Below are 15,095 nucleotides of genomic sequence, written 5' to 3'. Positions count from 1 at the left end.
ATTCCAGTGCTAATCTCTGTATAATAAGGAACATATTGACTAAATTCCAAGAATCCCAAAACCCAGTAAAATCACAGCATGTGTTGAGATATTTACAAAATCTCTGCACAGTCATATTGATAGTTGTACAGAGTGAGCTGTGCCCACTTGTGTTAAGAATAAGACAAACTCAAAAGACGAAACCACCCTGGTAGAAACACAATATCAGTCGATTATACAACAAGAGAAAAAAATCTGAGCCAAGCATGGGAGGAACAAAGCCATACATACTTAAAGCCAAGAGGGTTATTTAATACTTCAAGGGCAAAATTTGAATAAAAAATAGCTTCTCAGGCATAGGACAACCACAAAGCTTTCTACAGTTATGTCGATAACCTCAGGGGAAAATATGCAACAATACGCAGAACTTATTGTAAATGTCATCACCTACACTGAACCAGAGGCCATTGCCAACCTTTTGGCTGACAGGTTCAGCTCAAATTTATCCAACGACTCCCCCCGATAGTCCAAAGGAAATGTCACATGCCACAATCCCCCCAACCATTACCAGGGAACAGGCCATCAATGTATTTTCCAAGACCAGAAACACAGCATCAGTGGGCCCCAACAACATCCTGGTATGCTTAATAAATGGCATGTAAAATTATCTTTCTGGTCCACTTGAATCACTTTTTCAGCTGGAGCCTACAGTCAGGTTTTGTGCCGTAGGACTGGAGGATGGCTACAGTCATTCCCCTGCACAAAGGAGGTCCAACCACTGATCTAGGTAACTACAAGCCCATAATTCTGGCCAGCCTCATATGAAAGGCTGTGAAGAGAATCATTGTGGACATGAAAAATGAAGACTTAGGTAACCTGCAAACACTGGATGCATCACAGTTCAGTTTTGTTGAAGACAGGTCATACCTATTAAATCTGGTGGACTTCTCTGAGAGGATCACCAAGGCAATGGATGAGGGCAAGACTGTGCACACAGGCTACTTTGACCTGGCCAAGGCTTTTGATATAATACCCTACTCAGGTATTATAGACAAGCTCATTACATCAGGTATAAACCATTTTGTCACCCACTGCATAGCCAACTGGCTCACTGATAGAACCCGGGAGCTCAAAATAGGTGAGGCCACCTCCACCAAGAGGACGGTCACTAGCTGAGACCCCGGGGCTCGGTACCGGACCAGTTCCTTTTTTATGTCTGTTTCTCTCAAGCGGAAGTCTGTAGTATTCTGAGACGGGCAGAAATGTGTGATCATTATCTTTAAAGAGGGGAACACGGTGAGTAGTTGGTGACAAGGTAATATATACATCCCTATATTGTTCCTGCAATGTGTTGCTGTTAATGCACATCTGAAATGATGATACAACATGTATATTGTGATATAGTCTACATTTTGAAGCAGGTAGATGGCAATACTTACACTGTAATATTTGTTGTGACCACTTTTTGAGGACATTGATGTAAATTTTTACACATATGTGTATTGTCTATAGCGTTGTCATGTTCTCAGCATAGAACGTTTTTTAATGCTGAAGCTTTCCATGACATTTTGCCACATGCCAGTACCATTTGCAAGGAGTTATATATCTATATGGCTGTGTAGAAAATACTATGTGATACATGAATCTTATAGTATTTTCTACACAGCCACATAGATATATGACTCCTTGCATATGGTACTGGTATGTGGCAAAATACAGACATATACCAACTCCAAGAATGCACAGCCTCGAGGAAAGTACAAACTCATGGTCACTTGAAACAAAGAAATGCAGCAAAAAAACGTGGTCAGTGTTCTGAACGTACAATTAGGGTTCAACATTTTTTCCTTTAACTGAATTAACTATATCTATATCTATCTATGTATGTATATATATATATATATATATATATATATATATATATATATATTTATATATATATGTGTGTGTGTGTGTGTTTATACATATGACCGTAATGTCTGCAAAGCCAGCATACTGCATACGTCCAGTGGATAAAATCTGCCTTGTTGCTATTATTATTCCTGGGCATATCACATATCTACTTATTTTTATTTATTTTCAGTTTGATGGACTGGTTACCAGACCCTTTTCAGCCAAGAACCAAACCCTGTGTGCAGCAATGTATAATACAAAGTCAACAATAAGTAATACTATCAATAAACAAACATGTAACAATGGATCAGATTAATTCATATGGGAGTTAAATACAATACGTACAATTCAGGAGTGTGAATGAAAAAAAAACAGAGCCACGTTGAGCTGACTAATAGAAACTAGGGAGTACATGCTTAGCCATAAAACTCCATTCTGAATTAGATGCAAAAGAGGAGAAATGAAAGGAGAAGTAAACTAAAAGACGTCTTTGTTTACTTTGTTAGTGTGTAGTTTTATGCTGCGTTTCTCTAGAATGTCAATTAAACCAAGCAGAGTGTGATTGTTGAGGTGCCAGTGGTATACAAAGGCAGACCTCCAGTCTAGCATTTCTCAGAGCAGAAATGTTCCCACCTTATATTATTGATTTATTCATTAGCTTTTAGATTACTGGTAAAGTCTGACTGGAAAAAAGACTCTTTTCAAAAGAGGCTCAGGGAGAAAAGCTCAACATTATACAGTTTTCACAGGCAATTAGCATGTGCTAACAATAAAATATATTACATAAAACTGAGCTATATCTAGTTTAACTGCTGATCACCATGTTAAATGCACTATACAGTGTTTACAGTATGTATCCAGTCACATTAAAATTGTAAACATTAGGTTGCTTTCTCTGTATGGCAAAATGCTAAGCCTACATGTTTTGTTTACTTATTAATGCAAGCATGGTAGGCTGTAGCACAGCTGGTTGTATATCACCAAACTGAAATACATTAGCATGGTTGTTGGTACTAGTGTGTTCAGTCTTTTTGATACTACTACGTGAGTGAGAACTTCCGGATAACTGCCCCTCACAATCTGAGAAGCTGGATGTCTCAGTGTAGACACTCTGCAAGTTCCTGTCTGCAAAACCTGATATTGTCTTTCAGCTGTCTGGTACAAAGCCAGGTACACAGGGCCCTTTTTGAACTGGATCCGGTGCTGGGTAATGACTAGGAATATTTTTGCCAATAGATGCAATGTTTCATACTTCATCTCTGGAAGTTATTCGGTACAGCATTAGCTTCATATGTTAGGATTTTCAGCTTTGAATATCCTGGCCTTCCAATATAGATAGCAAATATGATTTTAAAAAAGTTCTGAATGAAGGAAAAATTAAAAAAAAATGTTTTCAAACCAGCTATGCTAAATTAAAGATGTATGGATTACAGGTGCATGTTTTTGGCCATACAAATTATCTATTTACAGAAACACTAAATTGCATTTGTTTCATTCAGTGGGTAATCCTCAGACATACTTCTCAACCTTTTAGTACAAAAAACTGGATAAATCCAAAAATAATGGAGGACATAACCTCAGAAACAGGGACACATTTAAATATTGCTCTTAGAAACTTAGAAAGTCACTAGAATTAAAGGTTTTGTGTTGCATTGTATTTTTTAATGATTATGAAATCTGAAACTCAAATGCCTGTCATTATTTAGTGAAATCACTCTTCAATGATTTGCCACAAAAATCCAGAAAAACACAAATTGTAAGAGAAACAGACCAAAAATATAAGGCAAAAATCTGGACAGTTGAGAAGCATGTCCTCAGACATTACATATTTGGCTGTCTAATACATGTACTGCAGTGACATTTCCTGCTAAAATGTGTAGTAATGTTGGGACTTAAAGAGTTGAGGATAGCAGCTGTTGGTAGACATGAATAAAAAGGATATTTTGTTAGTATATTTACTTGATGTACTTTACCTGAATGCATATTGAATGTTTTTTTTATTATGCTAACCAACTGAAGTGTTGTTAATGTTGGGCTTTCCCATGTCATTAAGTGCAGGCTACTCGGAGACGGCATTACCAAAAGGTGGACTATCCTGTGGACATATGTCTGGTTCATGGAATGTGTACCTTGTATATTAACACTGGTCAAGGATAGCTGACATCATTAAAAATACTTGGGAAGTCCTTGGGTAGGGGAAAAAGAATCTGATAATATGGACTCTGTTAGACTTGGTTGTGGAAGTATCCAAAGATTTGGGTGGTAATGGTATTACCGAGGAGGTAATTGTGGATCATCCTAATGAACTAGGTTCTTCTGCAGATCCACCTAACCCAAGAAAAGGGAAGGAATAGCACACTGGATGCAATTAGGATCAAGGGACTACAGGCAGGATCTTATGTGTAAATTGCTACGTTATATCATTATATTTGTTGTTTGGCTGGAGAATATAGAATATGTGAACACTGAACACTTGCATTTTGTCATAATATTAAAACAACAGAATTATTTCCTTTGAAAGGATGCAGTTAAGGGTACTTGGGTTAGGTTCATATGTTGGTACTAGGCTATCAGCCCTAGGGCCTATACAAGCCTAGCCATAACAATTCCCTGGCTATTTCTTCCCACACTATTTACTTCCCTGGACCCCTGTCAAGCAGGGCGACTGACGTGATCCCTGGGGTGAATTTACTTTCTCCCATCCAATCGTCAAGGTTCCTTTTGAAGAGGGCCAAAGAGGCACTCTGCTTGACATGTATGGGCAATCTATTCTAGAGTCTGGGGAGTTTCTGGGTCATGAACCTATCTCTCCAGCATGTTTTGTTTATTGTGATGACAAGGTTTAGATCCTTGGAGCATGTGGCTCTGAGGGATTGGGATTTATTTAAGTGTAGCATGTCCAACAGCTCTGGGTTTGACATGGCCTTGTATGTTAAGCAGAGATCGCCTCTGAGTAGACGATATGCGACAGAGTATAGCTGGCGTTTTTTAAGGCGGTCAGCATAGGGCATCTGCTTTAGGCCTGTGATTCTTTTAGTGAGGTATTTCTGAGGCCTTTCCAGTTGTTGCAGATATCTTGAGAGGTACATACTAAAAGGGGCGTTGTATTCTATAATGGGTCTAATGAGGGATGAGTACAGTGGGACAATGACCTCCTTTTTTCTGGATGAAAAGCCCTTAGTGATGAGGTGTGCCACATAGAAGGATTTCCTGACTGTTGTGGCGATGTGGTTATTGAAGGTGAGACCACTGTCCACCTGTGTCCCTAAGTCTCTTATCACACTTTCGGTGTTTAGTGTACTGCCACCTATATGGTAATTCACAGATACATGTTTTTTTCTCAAAGGGGATAATTATACATTTCGTGGCACTGATCTTGAGCCCATGGCTCTGGCACCAAGCATCTGTTTCTGTAAGGCCCTTTTGTAGAGTATCCACATCATTTGGGGATTCAATAATGGCTCCCAGTTTGTAGTCATCTGCGAACTTTGTTAGCCAGAGTCCCTTAGTGTTGGCCTGTACTTCAGAGAAGTAGATGCCAAACAAGAGCGGTCCCAGGACTGAACCCTGAGATACTCTGCTTGTCACTTGTCTGGAGCTGGATTTGGTGTCAGCTACTTTTACAGTGTGGGTTCTATCAGTAAGCCAGTTAGCAACCCATTGGGTGACATAGGGATTAATGCCCAGCTTAGTAAGTTTATCTATGATTCCAGAGTGGGGGATGGTGTCAAAGGCCTTGGCATGGTCTAGATAGGCTGTGTGGACCACCTTACTCTTGTCCATGGCTCTGGAGACTGATTCGAAGAAGTCAGTCAGGTTCAGGAGACAAGATCGGCCCTTCACAAACCCAAACTGGGTGTGGTTCAGTGTTTGAAGGTTGCCAATGTCTTTGTTTATCAGTTCCATGATAATACGCTCCATGGCCTTGCATATAAGCCTTGTCAGACTGATGGGACGGTAGCTTCCAGGATCCAAGGTGGATCCCCCCTTGTGGAGTGGGATAACTGTAGCTCTGCGCCACTCAGTAGGCACGAAACCTGAGGTGAGGCTATGATTAAACATGACACTTAGGTGAGGTGCCAGTTCATATTGTAGTTCATGTAGTACACAGCCCGGGATGTCATTTGGTCCCATGGATGCTGTATTCTTAGCTTTGGAGAGTGCGTTTTTACCTGTGGCCGTTATTACCGGAATTTGGCAATCTTCCGGTATTGAGATGGGCCATTTAGGGGGTGAGAGGGGGGTGAAGATGGCACTGAATCGATCTGCCAGGATATTGGCAATATCCTTGGGATCAGTATATTTAATGCCATTCTGTTTTAGCTCAGAGCAGATCTCAGCATTGCCATTTAGATTCTTGACATAGCTATAGAATGCCTTGTGGTTGTCTTTGGAATATTTGGCAATTTTAATTTCGTAACTAGCTTTGGAGGATTTTATGAGGGATCTCAGTTTCTTACTGAGGCTGGTAAGGGAGTTTTTTGCATTCTGGGATTTTCCTCTTTTCTGCAACAGTTTCTTCCTTTTGTTGTAAAGTTTGTTTATAGCAGGGGACCACCAGATTGGCTTCCTTTTTTTGGATGAGAGCATCTTGGTTCTATGTGGGATGGCACGATTCATGCATGAGTGGATGTGCTCGTACAGTGCCTTAGTGTAGGATTCAGCAGTTGAACTTTCAGTTCCCGTCTGCATGGGTGTCATGAAGTTTGTCACTTCTGACTTGAGTAGCATGAAGTTGGCTTTGGAGAAGTTTTTTATGGAGGTTTCCTTACTGGGGGGTGGGGGTGGGATGTGGATGTTAAGGGTGATTAGCTTATGGTCAGACCTGACTAACAAGGCGGTGACCATAGGTGTGGAGCATCGATTTCCTATGTTGGTAATGACCAGGTCTAGGATATTGGAGCCCCTGGTGAGACTATGGAGTAGTTGATCCAGGGTGTTGGACTTTATGAATTCTAAGAAACGTTGGGCAAAGGTGTTGGTACATGAGTAGTTTTCCCAGTTAATGGCAGTGTAGTTAAAATCACCCAGTATTAAGGTGTTTGGTTCTATCTTAATATTTTCCAGTATGTTTAGAAAGGTGTAGTGAGATTCTTGGGGTATGGTGGGGGATCTGTAGCAAGCTACAATTTTGATTGCAGTCTTACCCAGTGTTAGTTGCACCTGGAGAATTTCAGACGCATTGTGTTGGGCAACTAGCCTGGTGGTGTGAATATCCTTGGTGAATATTGACACTCCTCCACCTTTAGTGTTTTGGTTCTGGTTTGGTGGCCGAAAAGTGTGGTAAGAGTTGTAGCCTGGTATTGCAGGGGTGCTCTCTGGAGCCTTGCACCAGGTCTCAGTTACTGCACAGATATCGATGCTCTCCATTTTTAGGAGTGCCTCGAGAGAGTACATTTTGAGGTTTAGACTTCTAGCATTGAGTAGCATTACCTTCAGATTTTGCATGCTTGTACCTGTTATGGTGGTGGTTTTGTCCTTTGAACTTTGCCTAAAAAAGGCACCATAGGGGTGGCAATAGCCTTAGCCAGTAACCTGAATCCCAGAGGCGACAGGTGCAGACCATCTCTGGCAAAGCATTGTGGTCTGTCAATCATGTCGTCCCAGGCAGACAGATACTGGATCCCCTTTGAATGACACCAGAAGCTTAGCCAATTGTTGAAGTCAATCATTTTGTCCTTATATTGTAGTATCATTCTGGGCGAAGGCAGGATGCTACTCAGGGCTAGGGTCATACCTGCCTGGGCCACATGATCCAAGAGCTCTTCCATGTCTCTTTTCATGTAGTCCAGGGAGGTACGTCTCAAGTCATTCACTCCAACATGGACAATGACAGAGTCATATTTGTACTTGTTGTGGAGTGACTTGAGTGCATGCGTTATGTGGCGGATCCTGGCACCTGACAGGCAGCTGACTGTAATTTTCTCCTTGTTCAACCTGGTGAGAGGGACATCAGTGTGCCAGACTATAGAGTCACCTATGACTAAAGTGTCACCTATGACTAAAGTTGTCTTGCCTTAAGGGCTGTTGCTGGGTGACACACTGGTGTTATGAACTAAGTGAAACTTTGGTTGTGATTGGTGTTTGTTTGTGTTTCAGCTTCAGAGGTCCTTGTTGCTTGGGCAGGTTACAGTTAAGGGCCTCTGCATATGTGGATTTAGTGTTGCTATATGTGGGTGATGGTGGTGTGGGTTTAGAAGGGCTATGTGTTGCTTGAGGTGTAGTGTGGGTGTTAACCTTCTCCTCTTGACTGTCTAGCACAATCTTGGGTGGAGAGAGCTTTGCTTCCATTTTGGCTATGTAAGTGCATCTCTCACAGGTTGTAGTGTTGGGTGGTAGGAGGACAGGAATGTCTGTGTACAATTGCTGCATTGCCCCAGTATGCCCAGATTCACCAGGTGGACAGGAGAAATCACCGGAAGCTGACCCTTGGGCATGCCTGGTTTGGTGCTTTTTTTTTTTTTTTTTTTTTTTATACAGTACAGGAGCTGTTTTCCCTTACCTTAGCAAGGCACTTTGCAATTATAGGCTGTTTAGTGTCTACTATTAATTTCTCCTTATTTCTTTATTAAGTTCTTAGTTTTCTAGATAAGTACTGGGCAATCAGGAAGCAGACCATTGAAAGCCTAACCAAGAACCCATATTCAAAATTTCCCTCTAGCTTCTAGGAGGGCAGGATCAGGTAAGCTGTGGGAGAATTTGACACCACCTATCCAGCTATTTAGGTTTATTGTGAAGATGACAGTGGTGATACACTTCTTGACATATAGAGGAAGTTTGTTAATAATGTGGGGATACATTGGGACAGGAATTTATCGTTCCAACATGTCTTATTTATCTGTTGATTATGGTTTAGTTTTCTTTAACTTATATTTGAGGTACCACTTGTTTCATGAAAGAATAAGAGGTCAAAGAGGTTTGGATCTTTCTTGGCTCAATAAACCAGACAGGGGTCTCCATGGAAGAGCCCAAAAGAATGAGTACAGAAAGAGGGCTGTCAGTCTGTCCTGAGAAGTACAATTTTTTAGGCCACTGATCTTTTTACTTATAAATCTGAGTCTTGTCAAGTGGAGTGATATGTTTAGCAAATACATGCCAGACGGTGCATTATATTGAATGATCGGTTTGATGAGATAGAAGTAAAGGAGGACTAAGTCTAATTCTGATCTAGAGGAGATGCCTTTGGAAATCAGATCAGCCAGACAGAAGGCTTTCAAAACTGCTGCAGAGATATGTTAGTCAAACAATAAGAAATTATAAACAAGAGTGCCTTAGATACCTTACAACAGTGTCCGAATGGAGGGTTATGTCACTTATACGGTACGTGAGAATGTTTTGTTGACAAAATGAGCTATACTGTACTAGAGTTTTTCACATTTCACTTGAGACCATTGTACTAGCACTGATTAAAATTATTTAACCAAGGTTAGAGCAATTGTGAGTCAGTGGGAGAGTGAATAAAAACACTGACTTTGCAGTCGTTCTGCAAAGTTACATAGCCATAGGCCAGGAGTGTTGGCCTGAAGGTATGAGAAATGTACTGTAGTGTCAAATAGGAGAGAGCCCAATAGTGACCCCTGTGAGACATCACTGGTACCATTTTACTTTCAGAAGTGGCATCTATGATTCTTAACTACAACCAGTTGGCTATCCAGTGTACAACACAGGAATTCATATTCAAATTTAGAAGTTTATCAATAATGCCTGCTTGGGGAATAGTAGCAAAGACCTTGGCCAGGTCCAAATGTGCTGTATATATTGCATAACCACTATCCGCTGCTTCAGTTACTTTTTTAAATAAATTAATGAGGTTAAAGAGGAAAGACCTTCCTTTCACAAAGCTGAATTGATGATGGCCCATGGATAAGAGATTTTTAATGTCCAGATTAATGAGGTCTGAGGTAATGTGGTACATAGCTTTATATATGTGATTATTGAGACTAATGGGTCTATAATTCCAGGATCTGTGGTTGGGCCATCCTTGTGAAATGGCATTACAATGGTTTCCAACTTTTAGGAATGTAAACAATGGTGAGGCTTAGATTAGAAGGGTTCAGATAGGTTGTATATGGAATTGATAAGCAGACAACCTGTTTTTTTTTTTTTTTTATCAGTGACAATGGATTAGATTTTCTTAGCTTTTGAATGGGCTGAGAAAACTTTTTCCACTGTAATTAAAGGAGGTGCCCATGGTTGTGAATCTGTGGATTCAGAGTTATTCCACAGATCCCACAATCCTAGCCACCTCTGTTGAAACCATGTCCCATTTCTGTGCCTCTCAATATGGACTTAGTCTGGTTCTAAGTTCAGGAGGGAAAAAAAGGGTCCTGCTTCAGGGCTCCTATTTTTACTTTTAAAATTGTAGCAAGTTACTTGTTACAACTTCTACCATGACACAGGAAGTGTTGAAGTGCTTCAGTCCTGCAGTCCTGACTACAAAAGCACTATTGGAATTCTTTGCATACCAGCATTTGGAAATCTTCTGTTTGTGCCCCCTAGCACCTTGGGTCCAGGGTGGCTGTCCCATTCACTGCATCCTAGCTAGGCCTCCATCCCTAATGGTTCCCTTGAGCATTTTAGTAGTTTCTTTAACTGAACACTTAAAGATGGAAAGAATAAACCTCTTGTAAGCATTAAGCAATTTCTTTTTCTTGTTATATAATTTATTTATAAATATTTGTTTGCTTTTAAAATTCTCATTATATGTCATGTGGGTTTTCAATGCAATAATTTCACTGAAATAGAAGTCAGGGGCATAGTTAATAACTTTACAATAGGATCCATTAAAAGAATATTACAGTCAAACTTATTTAGATCATCAAGTAACTGAAGAAGGTCTGTTTCTGATTAAACATGGAGGTATTTACATGGGGAAATACAACCATTTTTAAAGGGAAATTTAACTATTTTATGTTCTGATTTAACAAAGCAAGATTATTCGTAAGGAGATGTATAAGAAGTGGCCATGTTTGTAGTACTAAATCTAGGAAGCTGCAGCACCTAGAAGGCTGAATAACTATCCGTAAAGGAGAGTTAGTATTTAATATGTCAAGGAAACATTGGGCATGACACTCACTAGCAGTGTAGGTCAGACAGTTTTCTGACAGACAATGAAGACCCCCAGTAGAAAGGAACTGGGTGTAATGGGGATTTCAGCTAAGGTGTTAAAACAGCTATCATGTTCAGAAGGAGACATAGAGTGCGTTTTATAGTTATCTGTGAAGTGGTAACTAGTCTTGGTTATGGCGATTTGGACACTTAGGAGTTAAAATGTGTTGTCCTTGGGAATCTGTTATGAGATGATCTTATACTTGACAAAAACTGATTCTCCCTCACAGTTATCAGTAGGTCTGAAGACATGTTAGGCAGTACACCCAGGGTTACAGGGAGTGATTTCATTGCTTTGGAACCATGTCTATGTTACACATAAATGAATATTCATAGATTCATAGAATGTTTCTAGGTTACCAGCCAGGGGGTCTTTCTAAGCCTCACCAAGTTTTTCCCAAAAGAATAATGACATGTTGCATCCAAATAAGACATTGAGGGCCAGGGATTTACAAACTATCTCTGTCCATAAGAGACATTGGTGCCAGGCCCGGTGAAAATTTCCTGTTCCCCATCTACTTGTCTAATTGTGCTTAAACTTGGTAATAAAAGAACTCAGCTTCACACGGATGGGAATCCTGTTCCATAGGAGAGGCAGTCCCTGGGACATATATCTGTCTCTCCAGCATGTCCTGTTTATGTCATACACATAATTCATGTTACAGGACCTACGGTAGAATGTAAGGAGGAAAATGCCTCGTCCATTAGTTATAGGTTATTATTATACTAGACTGTCTAATTTTTTACTTGTAAATAGATTATGGGGATGGTGTTGATTTTAGCAATAACTCATGTCTGGTTATAAGTAGTGTGACAAAAGGAGGTACTGCCAGCACAGCTAGCTGGAATTTTGTAAATAGTTATATGTCATTTGTGAATATCAAAAAGATTTATATAAGATGCTTGTGTTACAAATGTATAAGAACTGCATGTCATGTGTATATCAAACTTATTTGTACAGGGATTTGTTTTCAAAGACTAAAGGACATGTGTTTAATACTAATTTTCTTTTGGTTACCCTTGATGTAAAGTCACTGTTCACAGTGATTCCGAATGATGCTGGTATTAGTAATGTTAAATATTATTTAACTGAGTATACAGATTTTATTACTGATAAAATTGATATGTATTGTATTTTTTGAGGTGTGTACTAGAAAATAATGTTTTTATATTTAATGATGTTTTTTACTGGCAAAAGAATGGCATAGCTATGGGCACCTCTTGTGCCAATAGCTACGCCAATGTTGTCATGGCAGTCTGGGAACTTCAGCATGTTATATGTGGACCCTTTAGCAAGTCTATAATTTTGTATCAAAGATTCGTGTATGACGTCTTTTTAATTTTGGCGGCACTTTAGAAGAGCTCTTGCTTTGTTTGATATCTTTAAATGTGAATGTTCTATGATTGGTTACATCTTAACTGATTTTATTATTTAATGACAGCTTGATTGAGTGCATTATTACATCTGAAGAAGCAATTTTAACCGTGAAAGTGCTTATGTCTTTGTTTTGTAATAAAAAGAACGTATACTGGATCCTTTAGTCATACCTGAGGTTACTTGTTTTTTTGGAATTATATTTTGCTTCATTTCATTCTGTGGACTCAGATACTGGTGGTTGTTGTTGGTTTTCTTTCTTATTTGTGCAGATGTTTGTACTGGAAAGGTATTTGTAAAGTGCTTGCGTTTGAAATGCATCCGCAGTGTGCTCTACTGGAGAGAACAAAAATGTACACGCACTATTGTAACTCTTTAAACGTATATGACATGTCACATATATGTCATGGCACTATTACTGCACTTAATAGTCATCGAATTAGTAAAATTAGGTGTAAAGAACTTACTCAGCATTGGAATGTCGAGTAAAACCAGAACAGGAAAGAAATTTTCCCCCAAACCTGGCTAGCACCTATCAAAAAGTGTAGGGGTCCTTTATTCATATTGAAAAAAAAAATCTTATTTACAACATATTTACGAATTTACAAATGTATACACATACACACACACACACACACATATATATATATATATATATATATATATATATATATATATGTGTGTGTGTGTGTGTATGTATACAGGTTCACTACTAAATATCGAAATTCCACAATCCCGAGACTCTGAAAACAGGTGACCAGAATCTTGAGATTGTGGAATCTCGAACTAAAAAAAAAAAAAAGTAAAACACAGAACCAACTGTACTAACATTTATGCAGGGAGGCAAGCCCCCCCCCCGCACCCTTCCACACCCCCTGCAACTTAAATATACCAACTCCAAGATTGCATTTCAGTGGAGTGAATGGCAAAGTTCCCATTCCGCACTGTACAGCAATCTCCATTCACTGTTTTTTGAGATTCTGCAATCTCGAGATTCTGGTCATCAGTATTCAGAGTCTCAGGATTGAGGAATTTCGATATTTAGTAGTGAACCCATATACACACATATATACACACATGCACACAGATGTATTTACACATATTCATAATTTTGTTTACAGCCATACAAAACTTTCATCCCTATTAGACCCCATTCCTTTTTCCATAACCACCATCTGATATTGTTAAAATCCATTTACCATTAAACATAATTTAATTTATTTTTTTATTCCATATAACCTATATGAGATACAATAATCTATTATATCATAATATCCAAATGTAATCATATCCGTGTTTATTTTATCCACTTATTTTATATCTTCAATAAATCTTCTTTATGTAATTTTTCCTATAACTGCTTTACTCTTTTTTACATTTCAAAAATACATGTTTAATAAGTTCTTCTTCTTGGCAATGTAAACATACCCCGGGATTCATGAACCTTGCACCAGGCGCCCGCATAGCGTTGGCGTTATAACGCCAAATATGGCTGCTGAGCGATTCAGGTATGAATGAATTCCACGTGCACTACCGGCGTGCGCCGGACCGTCTCCGCCCCCCGGCGTAGGTATGCAAAACACACTGTGTGCGGTATTGCACCATGCAAATGAGGGCAATAGCGATCCACGGCGGCGCAGGCGAAGCGTAAGGCACGGCAATGTAAACCAAAAAAAACGGTTTACATTTACCCAAACATACCGGAGGAGTAACGGAAGGCTGTCAAAGTCAGGTATCATATAGGTGCAATATGCCAATGTGGAAAGGCACCGAGAATGTCCAAAGAAAACATGCACAAAATGTAAAATGACATAAATGGCACGTACGTAGAAAGAACAGCAGACCCCCGGGATGTGTGCACAGAAGTTGTAAAGCAATGAAATAATATGATAATGTCCGAAAGAGCATTAGAACACAAATCAGCTGCACAGCCACCACACACCATAGTATGTATGTAAAGCTGCAACCCCAGCGCAATGGTTGTCAAGGAGTGGAGGCGGTGTCCGGCGCCGTAACCAGGTATTAGTAGTCAATTCCATGCAAATGAGGCAGATAATAGTGAATCGCAAAAACGGCGCCAGCGTAAGGATGGAGCAAACGGCGTAGCGGTACTACACCGAGGAGTGGCCTACACCAGATACATGTCAACCACACAGGGGTGTGCCACCGTAGGAGGAAGGATATTGAGGACAGCAAATCTGGGCTGTACAATGCACATCACAACATCATGACTGGCGTGTTAGGAAATAGATGCGCTGACAGTACAGAATGCGCGTACAAATGCATGTGCACGAGGATGACTACGTTCCCGAAACCAGTCATGTGACGGCCTCACCGTCAACAATCAGGGATATAGGAAGGTAATGCGGAGAATACGAGGAAATGCGGAAGCAGTGTAAATGTATCCGTAACGAGCAATTAACACCAATCAATGCAGGAAGGGCAAACGCCGTCAGCTGATAAGTCTGCATGCAGACTCCTGCAGAACGGGAAAGGGGAGGCATTTGAGAGCAAAGATAATAGGGGATGTAGTAGAAATGCAAAGATCAAAGAACCGAAATAGCACAGCCAAGTACAGAGGTAGCATAACTGCGGCTGCAGATAAAATGCATAATATGCCATGTGCCTGCAGGATGCAGTAATGTAAGATGCCAGGCGAAGGCAATGCAGGCAACTGTAATGTAACACTACAGGCAGTACCGTTGCAGCTGCAAGCGTAAAACCACGGAAATAATCCATG

Source organism: Protopterus annectens, chromosome 10.part0 (assembly GCF_019279795.1).
Source record: "Protopterus annectens isolate FY-2018-M chromosome 10.part0, PAN1.0, whole genome shotgun sequence".
Taxonomy (NCBI): Eukaryota; Metazoa; Chordata; order Ceratodontiformes; family Protopteridae; genus Protopterus; species Protopterus annectens.
This window is presented reverse-complemented; position numbering follows the sequence as displayed.